At 39.6% G+C, this 18429-nt stretch overlaps 1 protein-coding gene across 9 annotated transcripts in view; it reads right to left on the reverse strand.

The window, feature by feature from the left end:
* Ncoa6 (nuclear receptor coactivator 6) overlaps positions 1–18429 on the reverse strand; it is an 89334-nt gene that overhangs the window by 55195 nt on the left and 15710 nt on the right. For 5 of the 9 annotated variants that reach the window (XM_028888982.2, XM_028888981.2, XM_028888980.2 and 2 more), the window contains exons 1-3: positions 18248–18301; positions 10968–11037; positions 1977–2077 (exon numbers count right to left, since the gene is read on the reverse strand). The gene's annotated coding sequence lies outside the window, so the exon portion shown is untranslated. Of the gene's footprint in view, positions 1–1976; positions 2078–10967; positions 11038–18247; positions 18306–18429 lie in introns of those variants that run through there. The other 4 variants (XM_037205343.1, XM_028888976.2, XM_037205342.1 and 1 more) reach the window with 4 other exon arrangements.

Raw genomic sequence — 18429 nt, forward strand, 5'->3', positions numbered from 1 at the left:
ACAGAAAGGCAAAATAAATGCCAGTTCAGGTGTTAATGAAATGAATTAAAACAAAAATATAAGGTGACTGAACAAAGAGTTAGTTCTTTGATAAGATAACCAAACTAAACAAAATAAGTAGACATGAGTGAAGAAAATTAAATGGCTAGAGATGTAGGTCAGTTGATGAGTGCTCACTTAACTTGCACAAAGCTCTGGATTTGGTGCCCAGCATTACATAAACTGGGCATGGTGATACACACCTATGATTCCAGCACATGGAAGGTGGAAGCAGGAGGATCTGGCCACCAAGGGAGTTCAAGGCCAGCCTGGGGTACAATAGGCTTCCTCTCAAAAAAAAAAAAAAACAGTAAGTATACATATACATACATACATACATACATACATACATACATACATACATACATTCGTACATACTTACACAGACTGAAAAGGAGTTATAAAAGCAGTGAAATTCAGATCATTAAGGAATATTTTGAAAACTTGCAGTAAGTTATAAAATCTAGAAGGAATGGGTATTTTTCTCAATACATGAATTACCCAAACTGAACCAAGAGGACACAATCTAAAAGGATGGCTAACACACAGTGAGGGCTGGTGAGATGGTTCAGTGGGTAGAAGCACTTGCAGCCAAACCTGTTTACTGCCCAGAAACTACATGGAGGAAGGAGAGAACTGCCTCTTGCATGTTTGCTCACTTCTACACCTCTTGTGGAACATATACACACACAAATAGGAATAAGATATAGAGGCTGGAGAGGTAGCTTAGCAGTTAAGAGGCATTCTGCTCTTATAGAGGACCCGATGGTTTTGAGCCAACATGTGGGTGCAGGGAGCTGAACCTGGCTTCTCTGCAAGAACAGCCAGTGCTCTTAACCCCTGAGCTAACTCTCCAGCCCTACTCTACCTTCCACCACTCTTACTGAATATAGCGCTTGAATTCTCTGTGGTGTGTTTGTATTTTTTTGAGGCAGGGTCTCTCTATATAGCTCTGGCTGTGCTGGAACCTACTATATAGACCAGGCTGGCCTCGAACTCACAAAAATCCATCTGCCTCTGCCTCTGCCTCTGCCTCTAGAATGCTGAAATTAAAGGTGTGTGCAAAATACAAAACAAAATCAAAGTGTGTTGTACCACTCCTAGATAGTGCTTGAATTCTTTAAAAGGAGGTAAATAAAAGCCATAGAAGAAAGAAAGGAAGGGTCAGACCACTCCTGCTTACAAATACAATCATATACTTAAAAGACCCTAAGGACTTCACCAGAAAGTTCTTAGAGCTGGAAAAAACTTTCAACAAAGTATTGGATATACAAAATCAACAAAAAAGCCAGTAGCAGGCCTAGTGAGATGGCTCAGCAGTTATGTGTTCTTGCAGAGGACTGGAGCTTGGTTCCCATGTCAGATGGCTCATAACCTTGCCTATAAATCCAGTTCTAGGGGCTCTGATGTCTTCTTCAGGATTCCCTGGGTACCCACAAACATGCATGCAAATAAAATACATCAGCAGGTTCTCTATATACCGATAACACGTTGTGAAAGAAATCAAAGAGATGGCTCAGTAGTTAAGAGCACTGACTCGGGCCGGGCGGTGGTGGCGCACGCCTTTAATCCCAGGCAGAGGCAGGCAGATCTCTGTGAGTTCAAGGCCAGCCTGGACTACCAAGTGAGTTCCAGGAAAGGCGCAAAGCTACACAAGAGAAACCCTGTCTCAAAAACCAAAAAAAAAAAAAAAAAAAAAAAAAAAAGAGCACTGACTCAAATCCAGGTTCAATTCCTAGAACCTACAAGGAGGCTCTCAACTGTCTGTAACTTCAGTTCCAGGGCATCTGTCAACCTCTTCTGGACTCCATGGGAACTGCATGAATGTGGTGCACAGACATACATGAAGGCAAAACACACACAATACATTATAAAATAATGAAATTTAAAATAAAAGAAAAATCAAAATGATAGACTTTACATAAAGTTTCACTTACCAAAATGTCTTAATTTTTATCACTTATCCAGGTCATCCTCTAAGTCCAAACAAGGTGGCATCTTTAGGGCTTGTATTTCAAAATAGCAGCCAAATAGAATTCTTGTAGAAAGGAAAGAAGAAAAAAAAAAAAAGAAAGAAAAAGAAAAAAGAGGAAATTAAAACCACAGTATTATAAAGAAATTAGGGCAAAAAATACAAACACTGTAAGTTATAAAGTCAATATGGAAACTCTAGAAATTAATAACTCAGAATTTTCATTAGAAATCTTAAAACATGCCCCATCACTCATATAGAATGTAGAAGCAAAACTCAGGAACCCAAACCAGCTTCATATAAAATCACAGAACTGGAAACTCTGGCTTTCTAGCACTCTCTAGGCTTTCATTCCTAAACTTGCCAAATTAAACAAGGAAGCTGCCTACAGATATTTGGAGCCAAATATTTTCCTTTGCATAAGTTCTAAAAGATTTGTTTATTTTGTGTGTATGGGTGTTTCGCTTACATTTATATATGTACACCAGATGTGTGCCTGGTGCCTATAGAGGCCAGAAGACAGCGCTGGATCCCTTGGAACTGGAGTTACAGACAGTTGTAAGTTATCACGTGGGTGCTGGGAACTGAACCCAGGTCCTCTGGAAGAGCAGCCAGAGCTCTTAACTACCGAGCATCTGCCCAGCCCCACAGAATTATTTTCTATTCACATTGAATACAAGACTCATATCATCTAACAGAGTATCAAATTTATTTTTAAACTCCATAAAGTATTTTTTCCTATTTTATTCACAATATCATATTTTAATTAAAATTTTAGTTTAAATTCTAAAGCATTCTTTATGGCAAACATACAAATTATACATGGAAAATTTATTATTTTGGCATACTTCAGAAAAACATTACCTATCTTAACAAGATAGTATTAGACTACAACATATTAACTTGGGCGCTATAACTTTGTTATTGCCACACACTGATGAAATCCTTTAAAACATCTACTTGTGTGTATGCACACATGTATACATGTGTCACTGTGCAGAGAGCAGAGGACAACTTGTGAGAATCAGCTCTGCTCTTCTACCATCCTGGGGACTGAACTTAGGTCATCAGGCTGGGTGGCCAAGTATCTCTACCCTCAGAAACCATCTTGCCAGCTCAATACTGATTTTATAATCTTGAAATTTTAGATGGATATGTACTAGTAGTTAGTTAATAATTAACAAAAACTATTGTTTAATTGCTTCTTTCATTCAAGAAAAAGGTACTTTTAAGACCATAAGGAAAAATCTCAATACATCTAAGCAACAATAAAGTACTCAAATACTCTAGTAACAGTACACTAAAATGACTAACTCAAAATAAAACCAGCAGACAGAAATCTTTCTATCTTAAAAGAACAGCAAAACTATGGACTCAGGTTAAGAAAAAAATATCAAGCACAAATTCAAAATTTTTAGAAAACTATAAATCAATACTACATATAGGAACCAAAGAATACAGGCAAGTTAGTGAGGAAGAAAAATCATAGTTATAAAATATCTACATGAGGGGTAAGGGGAAATAATAAATGACTTAAATAGCTGACTCAAAGTTAGAAAAAAATCATTACAATGAGCTAAGTAGCTAATAGGGAGCAAAAATGAATATATCAATGAAACAGAACTCAATTAGAAAATAGAGAAGAACAGATGCCGGGAGGTGGTGGCACAAGCCTTTAATCCCAGCACTTGGGAGGCAGAAGCAAGTGGATCTTTGTGAGTTTGAGGCCAGTCTGGGCTACAGAGTGAATTCCAGGAAAGACGCAAAGCTACACAGAGAAACGCTGGGGGGATGGATAGAGAAGAACAGACATCGATGGGGCACATCTGCAATCAGTCCAAAGGAGGCAGAGGCAAGAGTGGCTCAAATTAAAGGCCATTCTAGACTATATATCAAGAGACTATATAGTCTGTGAGACTATATACCCTATCTCACAAAACTCAAGAAGGAAGCCAGGCGGAGGTAGTGGCACACACCTTTAATCCCAGCACTCAGGAGGCAAAGGCAGGTAGATTGCAGCAGGTGGATCTCTGAGTTCAAGGTCAGCCTGGTCTACAAAGTGAGTTCCAGGACAGCCAAGGCTACATACAGAGGAAACCCTTGTCTTGAAAAACAAAACAAACCAACCAACCTCAGGAAGGGACAGATCCAGCTGCTCAAACTGGAAATCTCAGCACTAGGGAGGGGAGGGAGTACTCGGGCTGGAAAATCAAGAGTTCAAGGCCAGCCTTGAACAAGAGAGTCTGAAGCCTGCATTGTACGAGATTCTATCCTAAGTAAATAAAATAAAACAAAAATAAATAGATAAATTAACAGTTTTTAAAAATGGGAGTCAGGTAGTTACTCTGCAGCCAACTCTGACCTTGCATTCTTGGCAATCCTCTGGTCTCACCTTCTTAGGTGCTGTGATGACAGGCAGGGGATGTCAAACCCAGCTTAGATATTTTTATATTAGGAGAATATTTTCTAAATAGTTATATAACTAGTTGATTTAAGAAAGTAGAGAAAGAGAACAACAAGCTGGGTGGTGGTGGCACACAACTTTAATCCTAGCACTTGGATTAATAAAGCACTGAGGCAGGTGGATCTTTGTGAGTTTGAGGTCAGCATGGTCTACAGAGTAAGTTCCAGGACAGCCAGGGCTACACAGAGAAACCCTGTCTTGAAAATAATAATTAAAAAAAAAAAAAAGAAAGAAAAGGAAAGCACAAACAAGACATAGAAATTGAAAAGGATTGATGATTACTTTTGGAGAGAGAGAGAGAGAGGTTTCTCTGCATAGCCCTGACTATTCTGAAAAAATATCAAGCACAAATTCAAAATTTTTAGAAAACTATAAATCAATACTACATATAGGAACCAAAGAATATAGGCAAGTTAGGAAGAAAAATCATAGTTATAAAATATCTACATGAGGGGTAAGGGGAAATAATAAATGACTTAAATAGTTAACTCAAAGTTAGAAAAAAATCATTACAATGAGCTAAGGAGCTAATAGGGAGCAAAATGAATATATCAATGAACTCAGAGATTCACCTGTAAAGGCATATATCAATGAACTCAGAGATTCACCTGTAAAGGCATTCACCATTACGCCAGCTAGAGCACAACAGAAAGGTCCTTGTGCCCAAAGATCTCCAGGGAGACCAGGAATGTTAAGTACATGGGATTGTCTTTCCAATGGGAAAGAGGTAAAACCTATTTTTTCCATCTAGAAAGTGTTAATAGCCTGGTAATCTGCATTATCTGTTGGGCCAGGTCATATCAACTCCTCCTGAACTGGAGTTGGCTAGTAATCTAAATGACCTTCACAGCTAGGGGCTCCCCAAGTTTCCACAGTCAGGACCAGAGACACCAAGTAGTCTAAATGACCCTTATATTATCTGCATAGCCAGGGGCTCCCCCAAGCTCCCACAACCAGGACCAGGTGGTTAATAGCCTGAGTGACCTCTGTTATCTGTATGACTAAAAGGAGGCCAGACCCTTAGGCTAATACAGACAGGTAGCCTATCTCTAGAACCCATCTTCTTGGAAGAAATGACATACCCAGAGTTGAGTTTCGATGTAATTATGCTTCCTTGTGCGCCAGGGATTGATTGTATTACACCAGGAAACATTCCTCCAAATTATACTGTTTAAATTTGTTGGGAATAAACTATACCTGGTGTTGTATGATATTTTATTTTGTGTTCTGACAAATAAAGCTTGCCTGGAGATCAGAGGGCCAGGCCAGCCACTAGGTAACCTTTGAGGTCAGGGGGTGGTGGCTCACAGCTTTAATCCCAGTACTTGGGAGGCTCACACCTTTAATCCCAGCACAAGCAGGAGGTGGACACAGGAATATGAGTTGAGGAGAGACAGGATCTCGGCCCCCTTTCGGTCTGAGGATTTGAAGAGGTAAGAAGTCACTAGTGGCTGCTCCTTTGTTTCTCTTCTTTCAGATTACCCTGATATTTGACTCCTGGTTTGTATTGATAAGACTAATAAGGATCATGCTTCAACCTGGCATCAGACTCCCCAAAGTCTTCATCCAGGTGGATGAAATCAATCTGAACTGGATTTCTCATTCTCACCTCTTCACAGTTCGGTTTCCCATCATGAGCACCTGCAGGGTCCCATTCACCCCTAAGCACCGTATACAAACTTAATGAAAAACAAAGCAATCCTTTAAAGAGCACAGAAGTCTAATGGCCTGAAGCTGTTCCAGAGCACACAGTATACAGTAAAACCTTTCTTTTTAAAATTACACTTATTTTATTTTGCATGTATGTGGGCATACTCCTGCCACAGCACTCACATGCAGATCAGAGGACAACTTCCAAGTCAATTCTCTCCTTCCACTTTGTGGGTTCCAGTGACTGAATGCAGGTAATCAGGCTTGGCAGCAAGCACATTTATTGAATAAGTAATCTTGCCAGCCTCTCAATTCATTTTATGAAGTTAATATAAATTCTCAAAGCCAACACAATTCATAGGCAGAAAGCTACAGATCAATCTTTCTTACATTGTTTGATCTTACACCAGTGTGTGAGATTCTAAGCCAATTCTAAATAGACTCTGATAGTACTTTAAAAGAATAATGCATCATAACCAAGTGAAGTTTGTTACTGGAATTCAAAGCCAACTTGGTATCAGGAAACTGAGGGGAAATGTTATGTGGTCATCTCCACTGATGTAACTTACTCCTTGTCCCCAGTACTGGGTACTGAATGCAAGGTTTAATACATGCATTTTATTTTGCCACTAAGCTATTTCCCTGGTGCTCCCCTTCCTTTTCTTTTTGAGACAGGCACTAACTATTAAGGTGGCAATTTATTTACTTATTTAGAGACAGGGTCTCACTATGTTGCCTTGGTTGGCCTGGAACTCACTATGTATACCACAGCCTGGCCTCATACAAACAGATCCACCTGCCTCTACCTCCTGAATGCTGGGATTAAAGGTATGCTAGGCTGGGCTAGCAATGTGTAACTCAGGCTGGCCTTGAAGTCTTGATCCTGTTGCCGTAGCCTCCAGTATATCTGGATTATATGTCTACCTCATCTGGCTGACTTAACCATTCATTCTTGATGATAATTTTTCTAAATTTCAAAAAAATATACAAATAGCTAGGCAGTGGTGGCACACACCTTTAATCCCAGCACTAGGGAGGCAGAGGCAGGGGTATCTCTGTGAGTTTGAGGCCACCCTGGTCTACAGAGCGAGATCCAGGACAGCCAGGGCTACACATAGAAACCCTGTCTTGAAAACAAAACAAAATAAAACAAAAAACAAATGCGCTCTTAACATGACAAATTCTATTTTCTCAGCACAAAAGTGAGGGCTAGTATGGAACTCGGGGAGTACTTGTAATGCACCACACAGAAAACAAGTACGAGTCAGCAGCAGCTTCAAGAGGAGAATAGGGGTCTATCAGTGAAGTCAGGAGCACAGATGTATAAAAGTCAGTAAAATGAAGCAAGAAAAACAAAGGTTTAAAAAATCAGAAAGAATGTAAAACTAATGAAAACAACAGACTTGTATTCTTGAAAGCCAAGCAAAGGACAGATAATAAAATTTTGCAAAGCAGCATGGTGCAAAATTAATATACAGAAAAAACTGCATTTATTACCTATGTAATCATCAACACGAGGGGTAAGATCTCATTTTTTTTTTGTTTTTTGTTTTTTGTTTTTCGAGACAGGGTTTCTCTGTGTAGCTTTGCACCTTTCCCGGAACTCACTCTGTAGTCCAGGCTGGCCTCGAACTCACAGAGATCCACCTGGCTCTGCCTCCCAGTGCTGGGATTAAAGGCGTGCACCACCACTGCCCGGCCACGATCTCATTTTTAATAGTGACAAGAAAGTTAAAATCTTTAAGAATTAACTAAAGAGAAAGGTCAAGATATAAAAGAAAACCTAAAAGTACTTGTACCAGGGTTTTGAGGGACAGCTCACTGGTAAGAGCACCTGTGGCTCTTGCAGGGGTCTTGGGTTCGATTCCAAGCACTCACATGGTGGCTTGCAGCCATCCACAACTCTAGTTCCAGGGGATCTGAAGCCCACTTCTGATTTCTTTGGGCACCAGGCATATACATGGTATACTTACATACATAAAATACATGCAGGCAAAATATTTGTATTCATAAAACAGTTTTTAAAATACTTATAAAGGACAAAATATTTTAAAGTCATGGATAAAATAATACCCTCATTGGTAAAGATTCACATGTGTCAGTTCTCCCTAACTTACAATTTAATAAGACAATCTGACTATAAGGTTTGTAGGAAAACTCTGAAAAATCAGATTAGAGAAAGGGATTAAGTCCTATGAGATAAAAACATGTTATTAGAAGCTGGGGAAATGGCTGAGTGAGTGAGAGTGGTTGCTGTGTGCTGTGGATAGCGCTCTGTATAAATAAAATGCTGACTGACCAGTAGCCAGGCAGGAAGTATAGGCAGCACAAGCAGAGAAGAGAATCCTGGGAACAGGAAGGCAGAGGAAGAAGACGCTGCCAACCACCACCATGAGTTCCAGTGAGCCACGAGCCACGTGGCAAAGTATAGATTAATAGAATTTTTTTTTTTTTTCTCGAGACAGGGTTTCTCTGTGTAGCTTTGCGCCTTTCCTGGAACTCACTTTGGAGACCAGGCTGGCCTCGAACTCACAGAGATCCACCTGCCTCTGCCTCCCGAGTGCTGGGATTAAAAGCGTGTGCCACCACCGCCGGGCAGAAATGGGTTAATTTTAGAAGAACTAGATAACAAGAAGCCTGCCACGACCATACAGTTTGTAAGCAATGTAAGTCTCTGTGTGTTTACTCGGTTGGGTCTGAGCGGCTGCGGGACTGGCAGGTGAGAGAGATTTGTCCTGACTGTGGGCCAGGCAGGACTGGAGAAAACTTCAGCTACAACTATGCAAGCATGAACATTGGAATCCAAATCCCCAGCACCCACATAAAAAGCTGGGCATGTCCATATGTGCACCTCTAACTCTAGCACTGCAGGGTGGACACAGGAGGATCACTGTGGCTTGCTGGCTACCAGTCAAGCTCCAGGGTCTGAGAGACTTTTTCTCAAAGGAATGAGGTGGAGAGTGACAGAGCAGGACATCCCAAGTCCTCTCTGACTTCTAGGAGAGAATGGTTCTGTGCTCTGCCTTCCACATGCATATACAACACGCATGTAATACACACATTAACAAACACTGACACACACATTATATTCTCAATAGTTAAAACTACTATGACAACTTATATAAGTGGATGGGAGAGTAACTGAATTTTGGAATTTTAATATCTCATAAAGGTGAAGAAAAATGATTTCCTTATATGATATTGGAACAAGGTAGTCATCTAGAAGAATAATAAAATTAGATCCATTTCTCCTGCTACACAATAAGATAATTCCAAACAGACCAAAAACTTCAAATATAATAGATGAATGTCTACATTTTAATATTATAGAAGCACAGAACAAATATTTGTAACCTTCGAGTGAGAAAGTTTTTGTTTGTTTTTTTTAATGACTCAAAATCTAAAGCCCTGTAAGACTGCTCAAATACAAACAAATATCTGGTCATGGTAGCTGATACCTTTAATTCCAGCACTTGGGAGGCAAAGGCAAATGGACATCTGTGAGTTCAAGGCCAGCCTGATCTACACAGCAAGTTCCAGGCCAGCCAAGGCTACATAGTAAAATCTCGTCTCAAAAAAACAAAAAACAAAACAAAACAAAAAAATAAAATTCTGCAAGAAAGAAAAGTTGGTGGGGGACATCAAAACAAATGACAATAGAAGAGGGGAAAACCCACCTGCTATCATTACCACCAAAAGAAAAGCGAATCTCAGGCTGAGGGAGCTCTCTTACCCAGCATAAGCACAGCCCTGCCTTCAAACCCCAGCACCACAACAAAAGAAAAAGCAAATGACAGGGGTAGGGTAGGGTTGAGGGGAGGTATGTGTAGGCATGTAAATTATATGTACATGTATTTACATATAAAATGATCAACAATTTGAACCAATTACTGTGTCTAAAAATGGGCACGGGTAATGATTAAAAATTCAAGAATACCAGGTGATTCCAATGAAAAGACAAGTTGAGTTTGTATCTGCATAATAATAAAGCTGATTGGTAATGAAGACACCAGACCTTCTGAGATCTGTAAGGCAGCCTGTTGTTGGGAATTCTAAGAACACCAGAATGGGTCAAATAAATAATTTACTTTGGAGGTTTTATCTATGCTTCTATTCCCTTCCAAAACCACCAACAGCTGAGAAATTCACCCCTTCATTAATTTTGGTTCCTCCTATGGAACCAATAAAAAGTTCATCCATATTTCACATATTTGACACAACTGACAAAGACATGACTCATGGTGGTGACTTTTTGTGACAGTCTTCCTATGTAGTACAGACTGGCTCTGGACTCAATAAGTGCCCAGGCTCATGATCCTCCTGCCTCAGCCAAGTGCTGGTATTACAGGCTGACCCCCTACATGGCCAAATGCTTTTCTATCAAACAGATCATTAGCTAACCTACATGCCAAATGCAGCTTGCCAAAGCAAAATATCTTGTTGTAAACTGAGCTCAAGATAACTTCTTTTAAAGTAAAAGCTTGGCCAGTGAGAGGACACAGCAGGTAAGGGCACTTGCTGCCAAGCCTGGTGACCTGAGTTCAATCTCCTCACATGGTAGAAGAGTACTAACTCTCTCCTCCAGCCTCCATACACACACCATGGCACTCACACGTCCACATACACACACATCATAAATGTTTAAAATTTTTAAGTAAAGTTTATGGACTCAGGGATAGCACAGTGGTTTAGTGCTTGCCTAAAACATATGAGGTACTAGGTTCAATTCCAGTACTGCCAAAAAAAATTTAAAAGAAGTTTATTTCTAATTCAGTCCTTCTAGTTGAAACTAAGTCTTTCAAAAAACCCAACTTTTATTTGTATTCTGTAGAATCAACAGACCTGTTTAAGAACTCTCTGACCACTTTCAGAAAAGGTAGTCAATAGGACCCCTCTCCATTCCTCCCAGGACCTGGACAAAAAGGGAAAAGAACAAAGAAGAAGAAGAAGAGAAACATCAGAAAACACTATATAAACCCAGTAAATAAACAGATTCTAAATAAATGTTGATGACTGGCCAAATTCCATCTATTATTATTTCTGTTAATTTATTCTAGAAAAAGGTGTAAGAAATGACATAGTCTCTTAGTACAGTGGTTTTTTAGCAAATAAACTTTATTATCACCAAGAATGTTCAAGGTGTTTTCTTTTTTTTTTTTTTAAAGATTTAATTATTTATTTATTTATTATGTATACAGTATTCTGTCTGCATGTATACCTGCAGGTCATAAGAGGGTGCCAGATCTCATTATAGATGGTTGTGAGCCACCATGTGGTTGCTGGGATTGAACTCAGGACCTCTGGAAGAACAGTCAGTGCTCTTAACCACTGAGCCATCTCTCCAGCCCAACATACTTAAAATACAGACATATGATGGGAATGTCTTTCTGTATGCTGTGAATATATGTGGCTCTGATTGGTTGATAAATAGAATGCTGATTGGCCAGTAGCCAAGCAGGAAGTATAGGTGGGATAAACAGACAAGAATTCTAGGAAAAGGAAGGCTGAGGAGGAGATGCCAGCCAGCCAGGGAGCAGCATGTAATGGCACACAAGTAAAGCCATGGAAAATGTGGCGACATACAGATTAACAGAAATGGGCTGAGTTTCAGTGTAAGAGCTAGTCAGTGGTAGGCCTGAGCTAATGGCCAAGCAGTTTTAATTAATATAAGCTTCTGCGTGTTTACTGGGGGGACTCAAGTAGGAAAGATTTCTCCCTGACCACAGGCCAGGCAGGACACAGAAAAACTTGAGCTACAGACATACTGAGGACAGTCTGGGCTATACAATGTATTCTAGGCTGGTCTGTGAACTGCTTTGAGACTGTCTCAAAAGAAAGAGAGAAAGAAGAAGGGCACAGGAGAAGGGAAAGGGAGAGAAGGGTAAAGGAAAAAAGAGGGAGAGAGAAAGGCAGTATGTATTTGTCCAATGTAGAAATCTTAAAAGATTTATAGTATGCATTGGAGTTTCATAGGTTAGCTGATTTATCCCAGCTTGCCCATACAGCCCCTATCAGTGTTCTTGTTTTAAACTATAAATATGTTGATAACGTCATACATTTTAATTTAGCATTTACTTTATATTCTGAAATAATTATTTTATGACAACTGTAAAAACTAACAAATTAACAAATAAGAGAAACACAGATGTCCCAAAACCACAATTGTGCTCTAGTACAGTACTTTACCATCCATACATGGAAATGAAATAAAGCCTAGAACCAATGCAAACATTTCCTAACCTTAGTAACCATTTTTCAAATACTAGGATCAGCTGGTGTACATATTCAGAATAACATAGCTTTATTTACTTTTTATTTATTTAGACAGAACCTAGCTGTGTAGCCCAGGCTAGCCTAAAGCTCTTATCCTTCCCACCTCAGCCTTCCAAGTATTAGGGTTACAGGTGTGTGCCACCACGTCTGACTTTGACTAGCACCAGCTAAACTAACACATAATGTGATATGGAAAGAGAGAAGCTGACCATGCCAGGGTGGCTCTTCCTTGAGTTCTCCCTGTGGACTTCCCATAAAGGTATATGAGCTGAGGCAAGATAATTTATATGAACCAATGATTCTTTAAAGTTATATCATATAATGAGAGGCCTGATCATCAGCTATAGCTAAACAGGTTTTCAGGTTCCTTTTAGGTTTTAAAACATTCAAGGACTATAAACAAAAAAATTTATTCTTTACCAGTGTGAGTGTGTATGGAACTATGATAAACTTTGTCAAAAAATTAACTCACAGTTCAAAATAAAACTGAAATATACATTTGAGGATTTATAGAAGGAAAAATTCTACTTTTAAAAATATACATATATACATAAACAATACTGTAAGATTATTTATAATGGTAAGACTCAGAAATATCCACTGAAGTACATAAACAGATTATGCAGTTAATAAAAATTAATTAGATATTATTTTATGATTTGGAAAGAAATGTATGATATCCTAAAAGGAAAAAATTAAAAAAAAAAAAATAGAAGTTGTAGGCTGGATGGTGGTGGCACATGCCTTTAGTCCTAGCACTTGGGAGGCACAGCAGATCTCTGAGTTCATGGCCAGCCTGGTTTATAGAGCTAGTTCCAGGATAGCCAGGGCTACACAGAGAAACCCTGTCCCAAAAAAGAAAAGAAGTTTTTAACTCCAGAGCTTTATGTTTTACAGATTTGTCTACTCAAAAAAAAAATTCCCTCCCCCTCTCTTTCCCTCCCTCCCTCTTTCTTGGCAGATACGGAGTTGGGGATATGGCTCAGTTGTTGGGTGCTTGCTATTTCTCCAGTAGACTAGAGTCCAGTTCCCAGCACCCAGGTCAGACAGCTCACAGCTTCCTATAACTCCAGCTCCAGGGATCCAGTGCCCTCTTGTGGTGTCTGCAGACAGACAGGTAGGCAGGCAGGCAGACATACAGAAACAGACACATACACACACACACACACACACACACACACACACACACACACACGGAAAAAGAAGCATACATAAGCCATCATAAAATCCTGTGGAAAAAGCCGGGTGGTGGTGGTGGTGGCGCACGCCTTTAATCCCAGCACTCGGGAGGCAGAGGCAGGCGGATCTCTGTGAGTTCGAGGCCAGCCTGGGCTACCAAGTGAGTCCCAGGAAAGGCGCAAAGCTACACAGAGAAACCCTGTCTCAAAAAACAAACAAACAAACAAAAAATCCTGTGGAAAAAAAAAAATGCCTCCCGTTTTCATGTGCTGTATGTAACCTCCTCACCCCAGTTCTGCTTTTAGCTATCTCCTGACACTGAAGTTTATCCGTAATAACAGTCTACCAGTTTTGGTTATACTAAATATAACTTTATGTGCATTTTATATATATGGAAAGTATCAAGTCATACTGAACAAATGACCAAATAAGATGAAAAGTAAGTGAGGCAAGATGAGCTAAATAATGATATATTCTCTCAGATACACATTTCTAAGTAATCACAAAAGAAAAAAAACACACAACTTTACAACATAAAGACCCAGCAATTACTACCTTAGTCCTTTGATCACTCAAATAACAGCAATGTGGCAAACAGGAAGGTATCAGGAGAGTCAAGTATTGCAGGACCAAGTATTAAATAGTATCACATATTTTAAAAATATGGAGGTGAGACAGTTGATTGGCTTGATCAGTTTGGGAGGCAACTAGGCAGTGGGACCAAGTCCTGTGCTCATTGCATGAGTTGGCTGTTTGAAACCTGGAGCTTATGCAGGGACACTTGGCTCAGTCTGGGAGGAGGGGACTGGACCTGCCTGGACTGAGTCTACCAGGTTGATCGCAGTCCTCGGGGGAGGACTTGTCCTGGAGGAGGTGGGAATGGGGGGTAGGCTGGGGGTAAGGGGAGGGGGTGGGAGGGGGAAGAATAGGGGAACCCATGGCTGATATGTAGAACTGAATGGTATTGTAAAATAAAATATATATATATATATATATATATATATATATATATATATATATATATATATATATATATATGGATGAGAGGCTGGAGAGATGGCTCAGCAATAAAGAGTATTTGCTGTTTTTGCCAAGTACTTAGGTTCAGTTCCCAGCACATACATGGTATGGTGGCTCACAACCAACTGTAACTCCAGTTCCAGAGAATTCCATCACCTCTTCTGGCCTTCATGAGTATCAAGCACACATATATACATACATGTAGGCAAACACTCATACACACAAAATAAAAATAAACACTTCTGAAAGAAATAAGCAATGAGAAGGTCATGAAAGAACAGAGGAAATTCTTTCTTTTTTCTCTTCAGACAGGGAAAAAAAGGGCTACACAGGGCTGCTCTCTATGTAGCCCTAGCTGGCCTGGAACTCACTATGTAGTTCAGGCTAGTTTTGAACTCAGAGACCCACCTGCCTCTGCCTCCCAAGTGCCAGGATTAAACACGTGTGCCACTATGCCTGGCTGGGAAATTCTTAAAAGGTGAATTAAGCTCATTTAATTTCACAACAGAGTATGTTCTCTTCAAGGCAAGAAGAAAACTTAGACTGATGTGCCACTTTTTTGTTATAGTAAATGAAGCCTGATAAACTGTTCTTGCACAATGGAGGACCAAAATTTTGTCTTTTCCACCCCCCAGAGCTGAGGACCGAACCCAGGGCCTTGAGGACCAAAATTTAAGCCTAACAGCCTGACACGTACATTAAAGTTGTTGGAATACTTCATAAAAGACTATGTTGACCCAAACTGTATCAGTCTAATTGAAAAAGCTGTAACTAAAAGAACTGAAAAACTAACTGAATTCTCTGGAAAATAACATCTTTTTAAAAAGCTAGAAATATGACCTTCCATGGAGAACCATTTCTCTATAATCCCTTAAATGACTATGCAAACCCAAAACATATTCCTAGACACATAAGTAGAAAAGTTCTAATCATCTTACTACTTGTAATCCACTATTAGTTATGATCTAATCACTAAGATTAGTGTCTGTTACTGCACCATCTGCTGAAATTTAGGTTTGTACCATACTTTGATGGCACAGACCACACTGTTTTAGAGGAAACCCATTTAAAAAAAAAAAAGTGCTAACACATAATGGTTGTCCTTTTCCTTAAGGTTCAAATGCTCACTTAGTGGTATAGGATTTCCTCAGCACATTGCTTCTTTGTCTGACCAAGTTGCAAAATCCCTTTTCAGCCTGGCACATTAGGTAACAGTACCGAGCCCAGGCTTGTGAGGAGGCTATTTCTTCCCACAAAGTTAAGTATGTGAGCTTCTTGTTGAATATAAATATGTGGCCTTACTTTGGTGCTTATACCTCATTTGGTATATATTAATAATAGTGGCTGTTATCAATTTCCTTTGGATGCCTTTCAAGAAATTGCCCTAGATGAAAATAAAGGATAACGATTTTGTATGATTGTCCGGGAACTGAAAGATCAGCAACATGGCCATGTTTTCATGATGTGCCAAAATCTTTTCTGTGTGGAATCTGATGTCTTTCCAGTGTTGCCATGGCTATATTAGTAAGATCCCAATTTATTTAGGCATTTGATTCTAGCGTGTAATATACAATGCATGCATTAAAAAAGATTTACACATCATATAAACAAACTCAAAGAAAAAAAACCACATGATCATCTCACTAGATGCAGAAAAGGCATTTGAAAAAATCCAACACCCCTTCATGATAAAAGTCTTGGAGCGATCAGGAATACAGGGAACATACCTAAACATAATAAAGGCAATTTAGAGCAAGCCAACAGCCAACATCAAATTAAATGGAGAGAAACTCAAAGCAATTCCACTAAAATCAGGAACAAGGCAAGGCTGTCTGCTCTCCCCATACTTATTCAATATAGTACTTGAAGTGCTAGCCAGAGCAATAAGACAACATAAGGAGATTAAGGGGATACAAATTGGAAAGGAAGAAGTCAAGCTTTCCCTATTTGCAGATGACATGATAGTATACTTGAGCGACCCCAAAGATTCCACCAAGGAACTGATAAAGCTTATAAACACCTTCAGCAACATAGCAGGATACAATATCAACTCAAAAAAATCAGTAGCCCTCCTACATACAATGGACAAAGAAGCTGAGAAAGAAATCAGAGATACATCACCCTTTACAATAGCCACAAATGACATAAAATACCTTGGGGTAACACTAACCAAGCAAGTGAAGGACCTATATGACAAGAACTTTAAGTCCCTGAAAAAAGAAATTGAAGAAGATGCCAGAAAATGGAAAGATCTCCCATGATAGGCAGGACCAACATAGTAAAAATGGCAATTTTACGAAAAGCAATCTACAGATTCAATGCAATTCCCATCAAAATACCAACACAATTCTTCACAGACCTGGAAAGAATAATACTCAACTTCATATGAAAAAACAAAAAACCCAGGATAGCCAAAAGAATCCTGTACAATAAAACAACCTCTGGAGGCATCACGATCCCTGACTTCAAGCTCTACTATAGAGCTACAGTAATAAAAACAGCTTGGTATTGACATAAAAACCGACATGTGGACCAATGGAATTGAATTGAAGACCCTGACATTAACCCGCACACCTATGAACATATAATTTTTGACAAAGAAGCCAAAAGTGTACAGTGGAAAAAAGAAAGCATCTTCAACAAATGGTGCTGGCATAACTGGATATCAACGTGTAGAAGGCTGAAAATAGATCCATATCTGTCACCGTGCACAAAACTTAAGTCTAAGTGGATCAAGGACCTCAACATAAATCCAGCTACTCTGAACCTGCTAGAAGAGAAAGTAGGAAGTAGTCTTGAACGCATTAGCATAGGAGATCACTTCCTAAATATAACACCAGCAGCACAGACACTGAGAGAAACAATCAATCAATGGGACCTCTTGAAACTGAGAAGCTTTTGTAGAGCAAAGGATACGGTCAACAAGGCAAAGTGACAGCCTACAGAATGGGAAAAGGTCTTCACCAACCCCACATCTGACAGAGGACTGATATCCAGAATATATAAGGAACTCAAGAAATTAGACATCAAAACGACCAACAGTCCAATTAAGAAATGGGCTATAGAACTAAACAGAGAATTCTCAACAGAGGAAACTCAAATGGCTGAAAGACATTTAAGGAATTGCTCAACATCCCTAATCATCAGGGAAATGCAAATCAAACAACTCTGAGATACCACCTTACGCCTGTCAGAATGGCTAAGATCAAAAACACTGAAGACACTTTATGCTGGAGAGGATGTGGAACTAGGGGAACTCTCCTCCACTGCTGGTGGGAATGCAAGCTTGTACAACCACTTTGGAAATCAATATGGCGCTTTCTTAGAAAATTGGGAATCAATCTCCCCCAAGATCCAGCTATACCACTCTTGGGCATATACCCAAGAAATGCTCAATCATACCACAAGAGCACTTGCTTAGCTATGTTCATATCAGCATTGTTTGTAATAGCCAAAACCTGGAAACAACCTAGATGCCCTTCAACTGAAGAATGGATAAATAAATTGTGGCACATATACACAATGGAATACTACTCAGCAAAGAAAAACAATGACATCATGAGGTTTTCAGGCAAATGGATGGATCTAGAAAAAAATCATCCTGAGTGAGGTAACCCAAACTCAGAAAGACAAATATGGTATGTACTCACTCATAGGAGGATACTAGAGGTGGAACATGGATGACTGGACTGCTACTCACATCACCAGGGAGGCTACCTGGAAAACAGGACCCCAAGAAAGACATAAGGATCACCCAATGACGGAGAAATGGCTGAGATCTACATGAACAACCTGGACATGAGTGGGAGTAATGAAGGGCGAGGGTCGAGGG

This window comes from Peromyscus leucopus, chromosome 4 (assembly GCF_004664715.2).
Source record: "Peromyscus leucopus breed LL Stock chromosome 4, UCI_PerLeu_2.1, whole genome shotgun sequence".
In the NCBI taxonomy this organism is placed as follows: Eukaryota; Metazoa; Chordata; class Mammalia; order Rodentia; family Cricetidae; genus Peromyscus; species Peromyscus leucopus.